At 48.9% G+C, this 17,618-nt stretch overlaps 1 protein-coding gene across 6 annotated transcripts in view; it reads right to left on the reverse strand.

Moving 5' to 3' along the window:
- spri (Src homology 2 domain-containing protein sprint) overlaps positions 1–17,618 on the reverse strand; it is a 558,675-nt gene that overhangs the window by 423,772 nt on the left and 117,285 nt on the right. The gene's annotated exons all lie outside the window — the stretch shown is intronic.

Genomic DNA, 17,618 nt, shown 5'->3' on the forward strand with positions numbered 1-17,618 from the left:
CCCACCCTTTCTCTCTCCCTCCTCTCTTTTCTTTCCCCTCCCCCTTCCCTTCTTTCCCCATGTTCTGCATGTCCTCCTCCGATGTCCGCCCATGTCCTTCCCAGGTCTACATTTCCGGCATATCTAATCACCCTTTCTCATCTCTTAAGTCAAACGTTTCATCTGACGTCTGTCTTGCCAATTACTGTCGTGTGTGTGTGTGTGTGTGTGTGTGTGTGTGTGTGTGTATGTGTGTGTGTGTGTGATCAGGGTCCTCGATCTTGTTACCACAGCGTTTCCAGACCAGACGTTACTCACTTACCCGCCCACCTGTTCCCCTGCGACGCCATAAAAAAGGAGAGGTGGGTGTGAGGGGCCAACTTTATCACCTCCTTGCGACCTCTGCGAACATCCCGGAGCACCAATATCATCCTCCACGTCCCTCGGGCTTTTCTACCAATGAAGTTCAGTGCGACAAGCGGTTCATGGAGCGACCGTGTTATCCCTCACTGAACACGCTGCTCAATGTCATCCCACAGATGGCGTTCAATCCGTCCAGACAAAAAAAAAAGTTAAAAGGGTCTCTCGCTGTCTGGTGCTTTCATACGCCCTCCATGCTTGCTGACCGATCGGTGCGGTGATCTCGTGGGTCTATCATGATAAGGCTGGAGAACTGGAAGTGTGGCTAACACCCGCACTGGATCACACTGGACGAGCGCCAACACCACCTGCACGGGGTCACACTTGACGAGCGCCACAACCCACACTGGACGAGCGCCAACACCTGCACTGGATCACACTGGACGAGCGCCAACACCTGCACAGGATCACACTGGACGAGCGCCAACACCTGCACTGGATCACACTGGACGAGCGCCAACACCTGCACAGGATCACACTGGACGAGCGCCAACACCTGCACAGGATCACACTGGACGAGCGCCAACACCTGCACAGGATCACACTGGACGAGCGCCAACACCTGCACAGGATCACACTGGACGAGCGCCAACACCTGCACAGGATCACACTGTTTCTATCTTAATGAAAATTTTGTCATCAGAAACCATTCGTTTACATCTAGTCATCCTTACTGATTACTTTAGTGTTCTTCACTGATTACTTTACTGATTTCTATCGATTACTTTAGTTTTTATTGACCACTCTAGTGTTTCATTAATTACTTACGACCCGTATATCTTATCCCTTTACTTATTCGTTCCATACGTAACCTTTCCTATCTTTCCCTCGCTTGTCTCGGTTCTTCTCCTCTCCTACCGTACTCCTCCCTCGTACAAACTTTCCCCATCACTAAAATGCGCTCTGGACCCTCCTCTCCCCTCCCTTTTTCACTCGTTACTACCCTTCATGCTCCAGGCTAGGTTGGGGAAGGGGTGGAATACTGTGGGGGAGGAGGAGGTGTGGGGGGAGGGGTACGTACTGTGGAGTAGGGACATTGTCAGGGAGGGGATGGATGAGCGAGGGAGGGTACTGTGCGGGAAGGGGGCTGGATGAAGAAGGGGGGGGGGGGGCGCAAGACTAGTGAAGGGGGAGGAGAGGAGGAGGAGGAGGAGAGTTGAGGAGGTGGTTGGGTTACTGTGGGGGAAGGGGAAAGGATTATTGTAGCAGAGGTTGTGGAGAATAGAGAGGGAGGGAGGGAGGGAGGATGAGAAAGGGACATGTTACGGTGGTGGAAGGGGAGGGATTGGGAGGGAAATGGGTTACTATAGAGAAGGGGGGGAGGTAGGTTACGGCAGGCAAGAATGGGGAGGAGGAAGGGTGGTAGTAGGGCTATGGGCGAGGTGGAGGGATGGTGGAGGGGGCAGGGCAGGTTATTGTGGAGTCTGTAAAGATCCCCCGGTCCAGGCCAGAGGTAACCTTCTGGGCAAACCTCGGGGGGAGAATACCCCCCTTGGTAAGGTGGGTGCGCGCGCGCACACACACACACACACACACACACATAACCCACCGTGTTCTACTCTCTACTTTTTTTCTTTCCACGTTATATCTCCCTCTATCTACCTTTAAATGCATCTACCTTCCACCGTCTACTTGTACGTCTCTTCATCTACCTCTGCCTCCCTCCGTATTCCAACATTTACATCCACCATCCAACGTCTACCTCACTTCTCATTACCCATCTCTACTCTCCATCGTGTACCTCACATCTCTATCTTCCATCATCTACCTCACGTCTCCTATCTACCTCTACCTTCCATCATCTACCTCTTCATGCCAAGCTCACTCTACCTATTCCTCTCCCTCCCCTCTCTAACACACTCCCCTTCCCCCTGCACCTCCTCGATACTCCATCATTCCTTCCTTCCTTCCTTCCCTCCCTGTAGGGGTCTCCCTCTCCCTGTTTCCTCCCTGTAGCTGGTATCATGTCCCCTCCCTCCCTCCTACCAAAGCCGGAGGCTCCCCCTACACCAGCCGCCAAGACTCGACCGCGCGCCGATATGCGAGCATGACCGATGGAAATGTCACACTTAACCAGTCATCATCCTTTACCTGCTGCCTCCCATACTCATCACTCGCCCTCACTCACCATCTCCCTCACTTATGAGTCGGCCTCGCTCACTGTTTCTCCCTCACTCCTCACTCAGCCACCCTCACTTCTCACTCACAGTCTCCGCGTATCACTGACCCTCCCTCACTGATCAGCCAGTCAAACTCCCTCATCGTCTCCCTCACTGATCACCTCCCTGTCCACAGTCTCATCTCCCTCTTAGGTATTATATGTACACTTCACCCTCCCTGGCAAGTTCTTATTCAGCAACTCTACCTACCATCACAGTGTTCGCCATCCATGCCGGCAGGAGCTGCCTCCCTTCATACGTCTAATTTTCTTGCATGTTTTTCTCCTCCTTCACTCCAGATGCCCTTCCTTCCCCTCGTCCATCATCTACCACCCACACACACTCACACCTACAACTGGTTCTGGGTCCGTTTCACGCGTTAGCGAGGTAGCGCCAGGTACAGACGAAGAAAGGCGGCATTCGCTCACATCCATTCTCTAGCTGTCATGTGTAATGCACCGAAACCACAGCTCCCTATCTACATCCAGGCCTAACAGACCTTTCCATGGTTTAACCCGGCCGCTTCACATGCCCTGGTTCAGTCCCCTGCCAGCAAGTCGACCACTGTGCGCCACATCGTTCCAATCCACGACCTCTCTTTCCACATATTCCTCAATGTTCCGAGAACCTTCGCCCCCTCACCCACCCCATGACTCACTTCCGCTTTTATGGTTCCATTCGCCGCCATGTCTACACCCAGGTATCTAAAACACTTCCGCCAATTTTTCTCCATTCAAACTTACACCCCAACTAGCCTGTCCTTCTACCTTGCTTTAAAACACACACACACACACACACTATATATATATATATATATATATATATATATATATATATATATATATATATATATATATATATATATATATATATATATATAAGTCAATTGGGAGGTGAGTTTGAATGGAGAAAAACTGGAGGAAGTGAAGTGTTTTAGATATCTGGGAGTGGATCTGTCAGCGGATGGAACCATGGAAGCGGAAGTGGATCATAGGGTGGGGGAGGGGGCGAAAATTTTGGGAGCCTTGAAAAATGTGTGGAAGTCGAGAACATTATCTCGGAAAGCAAAAATGGGTATGTTTGAGGGAATAGTGGTTCCAACAATGTTGTATGGTTGCGAGGCGTGGGCTATGGATAGAGATGTGCGCAGGAGGATGGATGTGCTGGAAATGAGATGTTTGAGGACAATGTGTGGTGTGAGGTGGTTTGATCGAGTAAGTAACGTAAGGGTAAGAGAGATGTGTGGAAATAAAAAGAACGTGGTTGAGAGAGCAGAAGAGGGTGTTTTGAAATGGTTTGGGCACATGGAGAGAATGAGTGAGGAGAGATTGACCAAGAGGATATATGTGTCGGAGGTGGAGGGAACGAGGAGAAGAGGGAGACCAAATTGGAGGTGGAAAGATGGAGTGAAAAGGATTTTGTGTGATCGGGGCCTGAACATGCAGGAGGGTGAAAGGAGGGCAAGAAATAGAGTGAATTGGAGTCATGTGGTATACAGGGGTTGACGTGCTGTCAGTGGATTGAAGCAAGGCATGTGAAGCGTCTGGGGTAAACCATGGAAGGCTGTGTAGGTATGTATATTTGCGTGTGTGGACGTGTGTATGTACATGTGTATGGGGGGGGGTTGGGCCATTTCTTTCGTCTGTTTCCTTGCGCTACCTCGCAAACGCGGGAGACAGCGACAAAGTATAAAAAAAAAAAAAAAAAAAAAAAAAATATATGTATATATATATATATATATATATATATATATATATATATATATATATATATATATATATAATGTCAGCTCCCCTCGTATAAACAAACGTTAAATACCAGACCAACATCATCAGTGTGGTGTGTAAATAATCAACAGTCACGGGTCTATCTGGCACTAAACATGCCAGGAGATTTGTTGGTCGTCTTGGGTGGGTCATGTTGCTTGGGACACCCGTCACACCGAGGAAAGCTCCTCCACGCCTGCTCAGCGCCTTGTGTTTTCCTCCTCCTCCTCCTCCAGGGCTGAGGTGTATCGTGAACACCCCTTACCACCGGCCATCCACCCTTGATACTCCCCTGCCACCCTCCTTCACCTGCTAAACTATATCATCTCCCCTATCATCCTCCCCCCCTGCGACACTATCTTATCTCCCCTGCCTCCCTCCTCCTCCTCCTCCTCTCCCCTCCACCACTAAACACCCTTCCTCTCTCTCTCTCTCTCTCTCTCTCTCTCTCTCTCTCTCTCTCTCTCTCTCTCTCTCTCTCTCTCTCTCCTTTCCCTCCTACCATTATCATTTCTGCCTCCTTAGTTCCCCTCCCTTCCATCAACACTACCTCCCTAAACCTCCTCCCTTCTTACCAACAATCCTTCCATCCATCTCTATCTACCCCTAGACAAGCATCCCTCATCCACCTTATCAATAAAAATGCTTCGTCTGAGCACCATTCAACAACGAACTTAGAATGACACATACCATCACCCTCTCCCTCTCCTCCCCCCAAAGCCCGTGAGGTCAGTGCAGACCACAGTCTTCAGCACAGGCCACAGAACTCCTCAGTCAAGTCAACAGAGCCCTCAATACGAACAATAGAGCCCCAAGAAGAGCTCTCTGTACTGGTAACAGAGCCCTCAGTACAACCAACAGAGCCCACTAGACTGGCAACAGAGCTCTCTGTACTGGCAACAGAGCCCTCAGTACAACCAACAGAGCCCACTGTACTGGCAACAGAGCCCTCAGTACAACCAACAGAGCTCTCTGTACTGGCAACAGAGCCTTCAGTACAACCAACAGAGCTCTCTGTACTGGCAAACAGAGCCCTCAATACAACCAACAGAGCTCTCTGTACTGGCAACAGAGCCCTCAGTACAACCAACATTGCCCCCAAGCAGAGCCAACAGAGCGCTCAAGTACAGTTAACAAAGCCCTCGGTGCAGGAGACAGAACCTTCAGTATAACTCATCAGTGTCCCCCAAGTTGAGCCCTGTCAAGCCAAATGAGCCCTGGGTACAGCTAACAGATCCCTCAAAACAGCCAGATGAGGTCCCCCCCCTCCCACACACACACACACACACACACACACACACACACACCAACACACACATCCCGCCGCTCAGTTTGGGGCACCGACCAGCCACCAGAAGACAAAACACTCATATCCCATAAAGTTTACACGCTGGCCACCTGAATGTCCCAGGCGAAAGCTAACACAACCCTCCCAACTAAATAGCCAAAAGAGCACAAACCTACACACACACACACACACACACACACACACACACACACACACACACACACACAGTGAAGGCAACTCGAAAAAAAATCAAAACAAACACTCGTAAACATATCAAAGCATGAATGAATCTTGAAGACATGAAGCAAAAGATATAAATGCTGATTTAAATTAAGAACACGCCTGTTGAAAAAAAAAAAGGGGGGGGGGGCCTGCAGCTGAGCCAGTTAAGAAAATAAAACGAATGAATCCGTCTGTAAACCAGGGGCCCAACCACACACACACACACACACACACACACACACACACACACACACACACACACACAGCAGCGACCGTGGCCGACGGTAAACCCAAAGTGATAATAAGTGAATTATCAGCAAGTAAACCAACGAACAAACCTGACAACAAGAACATTCTAACACAAACCTAACGTAACTGTTCGGCAAGGACAACAAATACACAATCTACCTGCCTGCGTCTGAACAACTGGCTTCCCTTGCTATGAGCCCAGCCACCCAACCCAGTCGTCCAAGCCACCCTTTGATGCCACGCAACAGACCAGCGTGGGAGGAGTGTGTCTGATCAGAGAGGAAAACCTCCCCTCCAGTGTTCTCCAAGCTAGAGGAGGAGGTATGACGTGTGGTGGGGAGAGCTTTATCAAAAGCATTCTCCCCACATCCCATCCCACCCCAACGCGTTACCAGGCTAGCTAGAGGGGAGGGTGGGTGGGTGTGGACTTTATGAAAATCCTTCCCTCCTTCCACCCACCCCAACAACAACCAAGCCAGCAGTGCTGCCAAAAGGAGGGAAGGGGAACTTATCACATACTCCTCCCCACCAAGCCAACACCGTCGCCACGATAGAGGGGGGGTGGGCGACTGTGGCTTATCAGGGAGAGGTTATCGTGGCTGGTGGGAGAACCTGAGATAGTCGTGGGAGTGTAAATAACCATTTCGCATCCTGAGCCTGGCCCTCCCACAACAAACCCTCTCCCACTAAAGGCTCCATCCAGTGGATTTATGAAGACCTTAACCTCTTTGAGTACGACAGTTCGACCTTTTGGGTACGATGCCGCCTACCTTCTGACCTTGCCCCTCTCAGGCCCAGGTCAAAGGCCACGCCATCACACCGTAAGACATACGCAGTCGTGCTCAAGAGATCAAGACTCCTGATCGTAATGCATTCCTCCTAGGCTCTCTTACCTGACGCGCCATCTATTGACCACAGTCGTGTGGATAGTCACACCCAATTCTACACCAAAGAAAGACTTATTCTTTTCAGTTTAGAAGAATGACGACGTCAACTTGCTATTTACTCCTCTCTACTCAACCTTCCACATGCGATGAGTTCCCTGGTCTTCACGAAGCGAAGACGAAATGTTTCCTCGTAAGCTTACGAGCCAGCCAAGTTCCACGATGCATGCTACAGGACTGCAGCAGCAGCAAAACAGCTTGGTAGACTTGCCACAGCCAGGAGACGAGCTCCTGCGCCGAGTGAGCTGCAGGGATAGAGAGCAGACTCCACGTCCCTGAAGTGTTCGTCAAGTTACTAATTTTCCCAATCCACTTAGCGAGCACCGGTCTATTGACGATACACTTCATCACCCTCGGGATCGCCGTATTCCAGGCTCCCCCCACAAGACCTTGAAGGGCACAGAGAGATAGACTGAGAGAGAGAGAGAGAGAGAGAGAGAGAGAGAGAGAGAGAGAGAGAGAGAGAGAGAGAGAGAGAGAGAGAGAGAGGTATATCCTGACTTTCCCCAGATCAGTTTTAAGCTGCCCTGACAATGGGAGAGAGAGAAAAAAAAAAAAACTGTGTCCTGCAGCCCTATCCTTCCCTCCCTCACACCACCACCACCACCACACGAGACTCCTCAAACGTGGCACACTTTGAGTCACGTTCTCCAACTGGGAGGCCCTGCCATACGTCCCCTCTCCACAACCATGGTCCAGGGGTCTTTCAAATCCACACACACACACACACACACACACACACACACACACAGTGTGACAAGTGTCACGGCAAGTGTTAAACAATGCAAGTGTCGGTGGTAACACGTTTACCTGATGAGCACGACCGTCACCCGTCATCCCTCAACCAGTCAGTTTACTGTTAGTATACTCATGTAAACCCCCCCCCCCCCTTTTCGTGTAGTTTACACTGATCCTGGGATCTGTTCCCCACTCCCGCAGTTCAGTTTGCACTCTAAGTTTACCTGAAGTTACTGGTCCAACACACGGGTGAGTGCCGCGGGCCATATATATACACACATACACACACCAGTTGGGCTGGTTTGCCAACGGCTCCTACCGAGAAACTATCCTGAACCACACACACACACACACACACACACACACACATACACATACACACACACACTGAGAGTTGAACGGGAGGTCGACCTGTCGAAGTGTGACACACGTATCGTCACACATGACCTCCCTATCATCAGATCGACCTTGGGCCCGTTGGCATAATCATTACCACCACCGCAGGTCGCAAACGATCGCTCACATAAAGTGCACGGTTCACGCAATGCACGATTATCAGTTTACGTTACGCCCCGCGACTCACTGTGGAAAGGGACGCCAATCGTATCTTCAGAAAATGATGAACCGATTTCATATAATAAAAAAACCTTCCTTATCATTATAATCATCATATGGATACCAACTGAATAAAAGCAGCGCCAAGCGCAAAAATAAGGTCTCAAAGTGGAAATGGTCTCACAGTGAACAAGGAAGGGTATCAAGCCATAGAGCAAAGGTTATGTATACGAGTCGTAATTTTGAAGATCGGGCGTTCAAACCCGACACAGTAGCCAATATACACATGCAAAGATAAATACACATCAGCATACACACACACACACACACACACACACACACACACACACACACACACACATCCAATCTGACAAAAACAGGAAAAATGGAAATATATATATATATATATATATATAAATTGGCTTTTATGAAACACAAAAATCGTATTCATGAAAGAAAACCGGACGAGGATCCTCACAAGATACACGAACGTAAAAACCCCAGGCCCACACCACACCAGCTTGTGGCTGAAACAACGTGATGTGAGCACTTGAGAATAGTATCATAGGCAGCCTATCCTCACACACATAATTCATCAACTCGACACCGAACACTGCCTGTATCACACCCAGTACTGTTTAAACGTTTCTCTGCATCCTGTCCTCCGTACTAACATTAAAACGTTCGTCTACATTCTGTCCTCCGTACGAACATTTAAACGTTTGTCTGCATCCTGTCTTCCGTACTAACATTTAAACGTTCGTCTGCATCCTGTCCTCCGTACTAACATTTAAACGTTTGTCTACATCCTGTCCTCCGTACTAACATTTAAACGTTCGTCTGCATCCTGTCCTCCGTACGAACATTTAAACGTTCGTCTGCATCCTGTCCTCCGTACTAACATTTAAACGTTTGTCTGCATCCTGTCCTCCGTACGAACATTTAAAACGTTAGTCTACATTCTGTCCTCCGTACGAACATTTAAACGTTTGTCTGCATCCTGTCTTCCGTACTAGCATTTAAACGTTCGTCTGCATCCTATCCTCCGTACTAACATTTAAACGTTCGTCTGCATCCTGTCCTCCGTACGAACATTTAAACGTTCGTCTGCATCCTGTCCTCCGTACGAACATTTAAACGTTCGTCTACATCCTGTCCTCCGTACTAACATTTAAACGTTTGTCTGCATCCTGTCCTCCGTACGAACATTTAAACGTTTGTCTGCATCCTGTCCTCCGTACGAACACCACTAAAGTCACAGGGGGCTGTATCCTGTCCTCCGTACGAACACCACTAAAGTCACAGGGGGGCTGTGAAAAACAGGGCAGCAAAAAAAAAAAAAAAAAAAATCATTCAAACGATTATACATCACCGACCCTACGCAATACAGAAGGAGCGTTTATACGAAATTAAACATAGCGACAAATTGAAGTTAACTTTTCGTTTCAATAAAGGCCAACGAGAGAGAGGTTTTACTGACACTACTGGCTTTATCTCTCTTTTTTTTTTTCTACCTTTCTAACAGAGTGGTTTAGAAGAGGAAAAACATGGTGTTGGAGAGGGATGGGTAAGATCACACAGATGTAGGGTACACACACAGTTTTATTGTTGTAGTGGATGGAGATGTATGGGGTACCTCTGCTGAACTGCGTGTGTGTGTGTGTGTGTGTGTGTGTGTGTGTGTGTGTGTGTGTGTGTGTGTGTGTGTGTGCTGAGACGTATTTTTAGTAATGCCGCGTCGGTGTTCCCCCCCACAGTCTGGTGTGGTGGCAGGAGGGAGGGAAGACCCCCATATGTATTCACAGAGACGGCCCACTCCCCCACTCTTGGCTCCTCAGTTTGGAAACAAACTTGTAAAACAATTACCGTATGTAGTTTTTTTTTTCCCTTCCCCGGGTGTAAGTGGGAGCCATTTGAGTTACCCCGCCCCCTTCGGCTATATTTGTCGCCCGGCGACGCTATATTTGTCTGAGGATATATTAATATTTCCCCCAAGGGCACCATACTCCCTCCCCACAAACCACCTTCCACGCCATTCTCGACCACACCGTCGCCTCCTGGAAGGCCCACTCCTGCCGCCTGGTTCGGGGGATAAAGACCCCAGTGGGCAAGAAGAAACTAATGGCCAATTTCAAACAGCTTCTCGGTACGAGGCGGTGGACTGGAACCCTAGTCGGGGCGGAGTTGATAAATCGTGGACGCGGTGGGGCGGTGCGGGAGGAGGAGAAGAGCTTGCCGGCCGGGCGGCCTCCTCACCTCACCTCACTAGGATAATAAGAAGCCCCGGGTAGTAACGTCTATATCCCACCCGGGATAACCCTATGGCAAACTCATGAATGTGTACAACCCTTTGAGACAGATGTACCGTAACTTTGACCCCTCATGAGCACGACGGTACGATCCTTGAGCAAGACGGTACGACACTTGGAGTACGATCTGTACGATCCTTGAGCAGAACGGTACGATCCTTGAGCACGCCGGTACACGAAGTCTTGGGTATTGTAGCCTGACCTCAGACCTGCTGACTCCTTAAGCGTCAGGTCAAAAGGTCAGTTCCGTCATACCCACGTCATCAAACCGTCATGCTCAGTGGATTCAACCTAGGCATGTAGGAGGTCAGATAACTCGAGTCTCGTCAGGTACTAAAAAACGGTGACCCCCTTAATACACAAAGTCCATGTATGAATATACATCACACTGTATATACAAAAGTATTCATATTCCCAGGGTATACAGCAAAAAGTGAGGTATGTCACTTCTGGGAACGTACGTTAAGAGATTAACCATTGGGGGTTGCTTTGTCACCCCCCTTCGAATCCCATGATGTTACTTGCAGAGGAAATAACATCACGCCCTGAAATAGATGTTAATAACTCGGGAGCCACGTCATCCTTTCTTCCGTTCGCTTCGAGACCCCGAAGGAGGGAGGGAGGGAGGGGAAGACCTGCTGTAAATAGATGCAGTTAATGATGGGCCAAGTCATCCATATGGTTTATCCTCCCTTGGCGAGGGGGAGTCGTCCTTCCTGAACACAGACGTACCTTCTCATGTCTTGCCGTAGGTGTCTTGATCCTACGGGGGAAGCATCACCATTACACTGTAAAAACAGTTATGAACTAGGAAGACACTTGCTTTCTTTATCTTACCTTGCGTTGTACACCTTACCTTACGATGGTTGCGGTGGTGCTACCCACACAGCTCGGTCTGGGTACCTTATCTATGCTTAACGTAAATTTGGCGATGGTTTCGGAGGTCTTCTTCCCCCACAGTTAGGTCTGACACCTTACCTTACCTTGCCCTGCGTAAACTTAGTTTTGGAGGTCTTCTTCCCGCACAGTTCGGTCCTGGGACCACGCTCCTCCGTCCAAGCAGGCTGTCGGAGGCCGCAGACTGCAAGTCTCCGTAACCGCCACATCTCGGCTGGTCTCGTCCTTTGTATAAGCACTTGCCCAAGCCCTTTCCATTTTCTATTCTGACGAGTCGACAACGTTTCTGATGGCTGCAGGCAAACGTATCAAATAAATCCTGGGCATCAGAAGTTGACGGTGTTATCGATAAATTCCCACAGCTCTCGTATTTCAGCGGCGTTATCTTTACAGTCTCACATGACTGTCGGTCCAAAAGGGATATTTTGTGAGTGTAGTTTGGGCACCGTGGCCAGTGGGATTTCTCCCGTCGGCGTTCTCATCGAAGCCTCTGGGTCTTCAGCCGTGACCACGAGTACAGATTCTATACTGCGTCACTATGGGCTATAAAACAGCATTGTACATTTTCTGTGTAGATTCACCCGCCCTGAAGAAAGTAAACTGTCAGCGCAAGGCAGGTTATGTTAGGTTCTGGAGATTCCATCGCTGGCTCCTTTTTTTTTACCTCTCTTGTCTTGAAGGCCCGCATGACCCACCCTACCATCTTTTATGCAAGAGGCAACCGTCGCTGACTTGTGTTCAATAATAGTAACCAGCGACATATCAAGGAAACTATTCATCAAACAGGAAGCCACTGACTCTCGTATCAAATGCTGTTGTCCTAGACTGCGATACACTTCCCTTAAATACGAAATCATAATTGCTCTATCTCCTTTCAAAATGATGCTACGTATAACCCTTTTTTTCCCCAGCAGCTGACTGTGTCATCCCAATCCTTGACCAGAAGAAACTACAGTGGACAATATCGCTACCAATACATGTGTATGAAGCTCATCCTTAAAAAAAGTATATATTCTACATGCAAATAAGATTTAAGAAAAAAATTTCACAGGAGGGTTGCTACTTGTGTGTGTGTGTGTGTGTGTGTGTGTGTGTGTGTGTGTGTGTGTGTGTGTGTGTGTGTGTGTACCGCAGGGAAACATGTCCTCGTGTGGAGTCAGTCACGCCCAGCTTTCACATCCTGGTATTTTCAAACCACCCTGAACCCAAGCATTCATCCTCCCTCCTTTTCTCAGAACTATATATATAAAAAGATAGTACACAGGTCCCCGGAATCCGCCTCCACTTTCCCGGTAAAGCAAAGCTTTGGGCTTTGCCTAAGCTGCTTCTCGAGAGGCCAGCCTGGGGACGGGCTGTGTTAAGGCTTGGGAGGGGAAAGCCTTATGATAGGTCTCCCCAGGGGTGGAGTCCCACTCCATTACCTGACCAGCTGGACACCTGTGTGTAAAACTATTATCCTCGCGGCTCCCGGACGATGACTTCACCCTCACCACCAAGTACTTCACCTTTACCCTCACCACCAAGTACTTCACCATTACCCTCACGACCAAGTACTTCACCATTACCCTCACCATCAAGTACTTCACCATTACCCTCACCACCAAGTACTTCACCATTACCCTCACGACCAAGTACTTCACCATCACCCTTACCACCACCACTAAGTACTTCACCATCACCCTCACCACCAAGTACTTCACCATCACCCTCACTATTACCCTGTATCTCACGGTCATCACCATCCTGCATCTCGACCCTCACACTCATCATCCACCTGCTTCTTGACCAGCTTTCAAGGACGAGATCATTCTGTATTCCTCAACCTCCTCTTCACTTCCACGCCTTAACCTCATGAGTATCATACCCTAAGCATCATACCTTAACTCCAGGTATCATACCTTAATCTCTTGCGTATCATACCTAAACCCCTTGAGTATCACCCCTTAAATCGTTGAATATCATACCTTAAAGACCTTGAGTATCATGCCTAAACTCCTTCAATATCACCCCTAAAATTGTTGAATATCATACCTTAAAGACCTTGAGTATCATACCTAAACTTAAGTATCACCCCTTCCATTGTTGAATATTCATACCTTAACCACTTGAGTAACACACCTAAACACCTTAAGCATCATACCTCAACCTCAAGGGCACCAGGACTTAACCTCTCGAGTATGAAGACTTAACCCCGTGAGACGACTTAACCCCTTTCAATACAAAGACTTAACCTCATAAAAGACGACTTAACCTCCCCCCAATGAGTAAACAAACATGAGTCCTTGAGTACAACTTGAGCGGGGGTTACTCCTCCAAGCTTTACATGGTCGTGCTCATGGGGAGGAGTGGGTTAAATCTATGCAACAGGTGACCCTAAAGAGGCATTGAGGCCACACGAGAATTCCCTTAAAAAAATAATAAGGGGAGGGGGGAAATAAGTCTATGCAACAGGTGACCCTAAAGAGGTATTGAGGCCACACGAGAATTCCCTTCAAAAAAAAAAATCAGAAAAATTACTTTTTCCCACCGACCGTCGGTCAATCGCATTTAAGGTCATTTAGGATCGACGTAGGAGAATTACAACATCCAGAATACCTTGGCTTTAAGGTAGGGGAGAGGAGGGGAAGGGATACCTTGGCTTTAAGGAAGGGGAGAGGAGGAGGGGAAGGTGGCCAGGTGGCAGGGTAAACCCCCGTCTTCCCTTCCCCCTTCCCATGCGTCTCCGGTGGTCCAGGTTGTCCTTCTCAACACACCCAAAATCCGATTACAGGAAAATCCGCTTAACCTGCGTCCTTTGTCTCCAGGCCAGACTCCCGCCGGATCACGCCCCGCGCCCTCTCTAACAACCACATACGATTTTATAAACCTATACCGACTAACACACACACACATACACACACACACACACACACAGAAATAACATATAAACCTGACACACACACACACACACACACACACACTCAGGGCCACAGGGATTAAACTACACTAGCCCCAGTTAGGCCATCAAGCACCACAAACTCCACACCATACAACTCTGAGCTGACTAACAACCACACACGTGTCATACAACCTTAAGCCAACACACACACACACACACACACACACACACCATCAATTTCTAAAGGAGAAAATTCACGTTGGTGTGCGTATCATTCCTTATATCAACATTACCTGCGAGCCAGCAGCACTTTCACCGCGATGTAAGGGTCAGTTCCGTATGCCGCTGCATGTCTTCATCCCGCCACACACACACACACACACACACACACACACTATGCTCGAGGTAAGAGGGGGGAGTCCGGAAGCCAAGCGGAGGACTCAGGAAAGCAACTTTCAACGGGAAGTGAATGACTCCCCGAGTCACCCAGTCGCTATGTGTGTGTGTGTGTACACACACCACGTGAACTCTGACCCCGGAGCCTTCTTGCATGACCTCATGTACGTACAGGATGATGGATATGAGAGAGAGAGAGAGAGAGAGAGAGAGAGAGAGAGAGAGAGAGAGAGAGAGAGAGAGAGAGAGAGAGAGAGAGAGAGAGAGAGAGAGAGAGAGAAGACGAGATAACGTCATATGTGCACCAGCAGGAAGACCTGAGGAAATGAGACAAGAGGCCAGATATGCAGCGGGAGGTTTCTTAACTACCACCACCACCACCACCATCATCATAGCAGCGTGTGTCACACCAAGGCCTCGGCCAGGGAACCCGCTGACTCACACGTCACCACCGCCAACGGCAGGAACTGCCAATCCAAGACGGTGTGTGTTGGGCCTCACCGTCATCACTGCGGCAGGAATAACCAGGCGCAGAACCTGTTCACATTCACCAACATCACGGCGTGAGTCACTAAGATATACATATGTATATAAGCAGCCTCCTATCTTACTCTCCTCCGTCATAGACCGCGAGGTATTCTGTAATCTGGCTCTCCCAATGTCCTTCCAGTTTGCTCTCCCATGTCCTTCCAGTAGGTAACTCCGTTGCCCTTCTCTCTACATGCGCATCCTGCTCACAAGCACAGGTCCCTGGCTCTCTGCTACACTCTTAGTCCCTCTCTTTACACAGCTCACTATTCCCTACAAACATCTGTTTCGCGCCTTGCTCTACATTAGTCCCATCAGCCACACGCATGGTCCTCCTTCCCCATCCCTCTACACACCTCCCTCGCTGACCCCCTCCGTCAACACCATCAAGCAATACGGTGGAACAAGTCAATGTTAACCGGGGATCAGTGTCCCCTCCTTCGTCTGCCCTCCTCCTTCCTCCTCCTCCTACTGACGTCTGTATATTCAAATCAATCTAGACTTACGACCCACGCTGTCTGAAGGCGTGGTAGACCAAAGACCCGCGCCATCAGGAGCAGTGGTAGACCTAGGACTCACGCCGTCTGAAGGTGTTGTAGACCAAAGACCCGCGCCATCAAGAGCAGTGGTAGACCTAGGACTCACGTCGTCAAAAGGCGTGTGAGACCCAAGACCCACGTCGTTAGGAGGAGCACTAGGCCTTAGACCCATGTCGCCAGGAGCCATGTGAGACCCACGGACCCACGTCGTCAGGAGGCACGGTACACCCGGGTCGCACGTCTTCACGATGCAAGGCAGACCCAGAACCCACTCCTACAGGAAGAGCGGTACAGATGCCGCGTCTTCGGGAGGCGTGGCATTACGGTACCAGTAAGAGAGAACAGCAGGTGCAGGTAACACTAGACAGTAATATGGTTGGCATTACGTCTGGCCGCATCTGATTCCACAGTCAGGCGGAGGAGGAGGAGGAGGAGGCGCCTGCTTGCAGCTGGATGAACTGGGGACGTGAGCAGAACTCCAACACGCCGCCCCGCGCCACATGTAGTCTGTCACAGTTAATTTACACTATATCTCTTTCATCTATCTATCTATCTATCTATCTCTCATCTATCTCTCGTGTCGACTCTTCTCATATCAAATGCAAGAAATCAGTAATCCTACCGATATATTTCCACAAGGAAGTTGTGTACAGAGAGAGAGAGAGAGAGAGAGAGAGAGAGAGAGAGAGAGAGAGAGAGAGAGAGAGAGAGAGAGAGAGAGAGAGAGAGAAGCAACAGCAGCAATAAGAAGTCGTGATAATGAAGGTCAATAACCAAGGAGAACACACACTTCCCCTCCCCTATACCCCTTCTCCTGATAGAGGAGGAGGAGGAGGAGGAGGAGGAGGAGGATAACGCCAAGAGACAGACAGACAGACATGAGAGGACGACGAAAAAGCATATGAACATAATGTAAAAACTCACTCCTTGCCAACTTCGTTTAACCCCCTAACATCTCTGTACTCTGGTCCTGTATCACTACTTCCTGCCCGTTAGAAATATTCTGTTCAGGACCGACGGCTTCCACCCGTACCGTGCACGTACGGTGGTGCTAAAGTCATTATAAATAGGTGGTGCGTTATACGACAAGCATTTCCCCCCCCTCTCCGTGTTGGTCGCGCCGTGGCCTCACACACAACACGACCGAGAGAACACCTGGTCCCCATTTTCTATGACGGGACCTCCAAGCGTCCGGTATGGATTACAACGATAAATTCGCTCGTCTGGCCGCAGACATCAAGGCCTAGCGACCCACCCGCGCTCCTGCACCTGTTGGATTTCGCTCTCCAAACCCACCCCCTTTTAAATTCCACGGGTGCGACTCCTCCTTCGCTACGAAGTCGTCGCCCCCGGACTGACCCACATGGGTCCAAAATGATGTGATCCACAGGCCAGACTATGATAGATAAGGGTCGTCTATCGACGTGGTGTGGAGAGAGCGATCACTGAAAATATAACCTAGTCGGAGGTACATCTCTCTCCCACGCAAACAAATAAAACATACGATGGCCACACAATAAGCCACGTATGATAATAATGTCTAAATATTCCATCATAAATATTCCGTATAAAAAAAATATTCTATCGTAATATTCCGTATCATAAAAATATTCTATCGTAATATTCCGTATCAGAAAAATATTCTATCGTAATATTCCGTATCATTAAAATATTCTATCGTAATATTCCGTATCATAAAAATATTCTATCGTAATATTCCGTATCATAAAAATATTCTATCGTAATATTCC

This window comes from Panulirus ornatus, chromosome 5 (assembly GCF_036320965.1).
Source record: "Panulirus ornatus isolate Po-2019 chromosome 5, ASM3632096v1, whole genome shotgun sequence".
NCBI classification, from domain to species: Eukaryota; Metazoa; Arthropoda; class Malacostraca; order Decapoda; family Palinuridae; genus Panulirus; species Panulirus ornatus.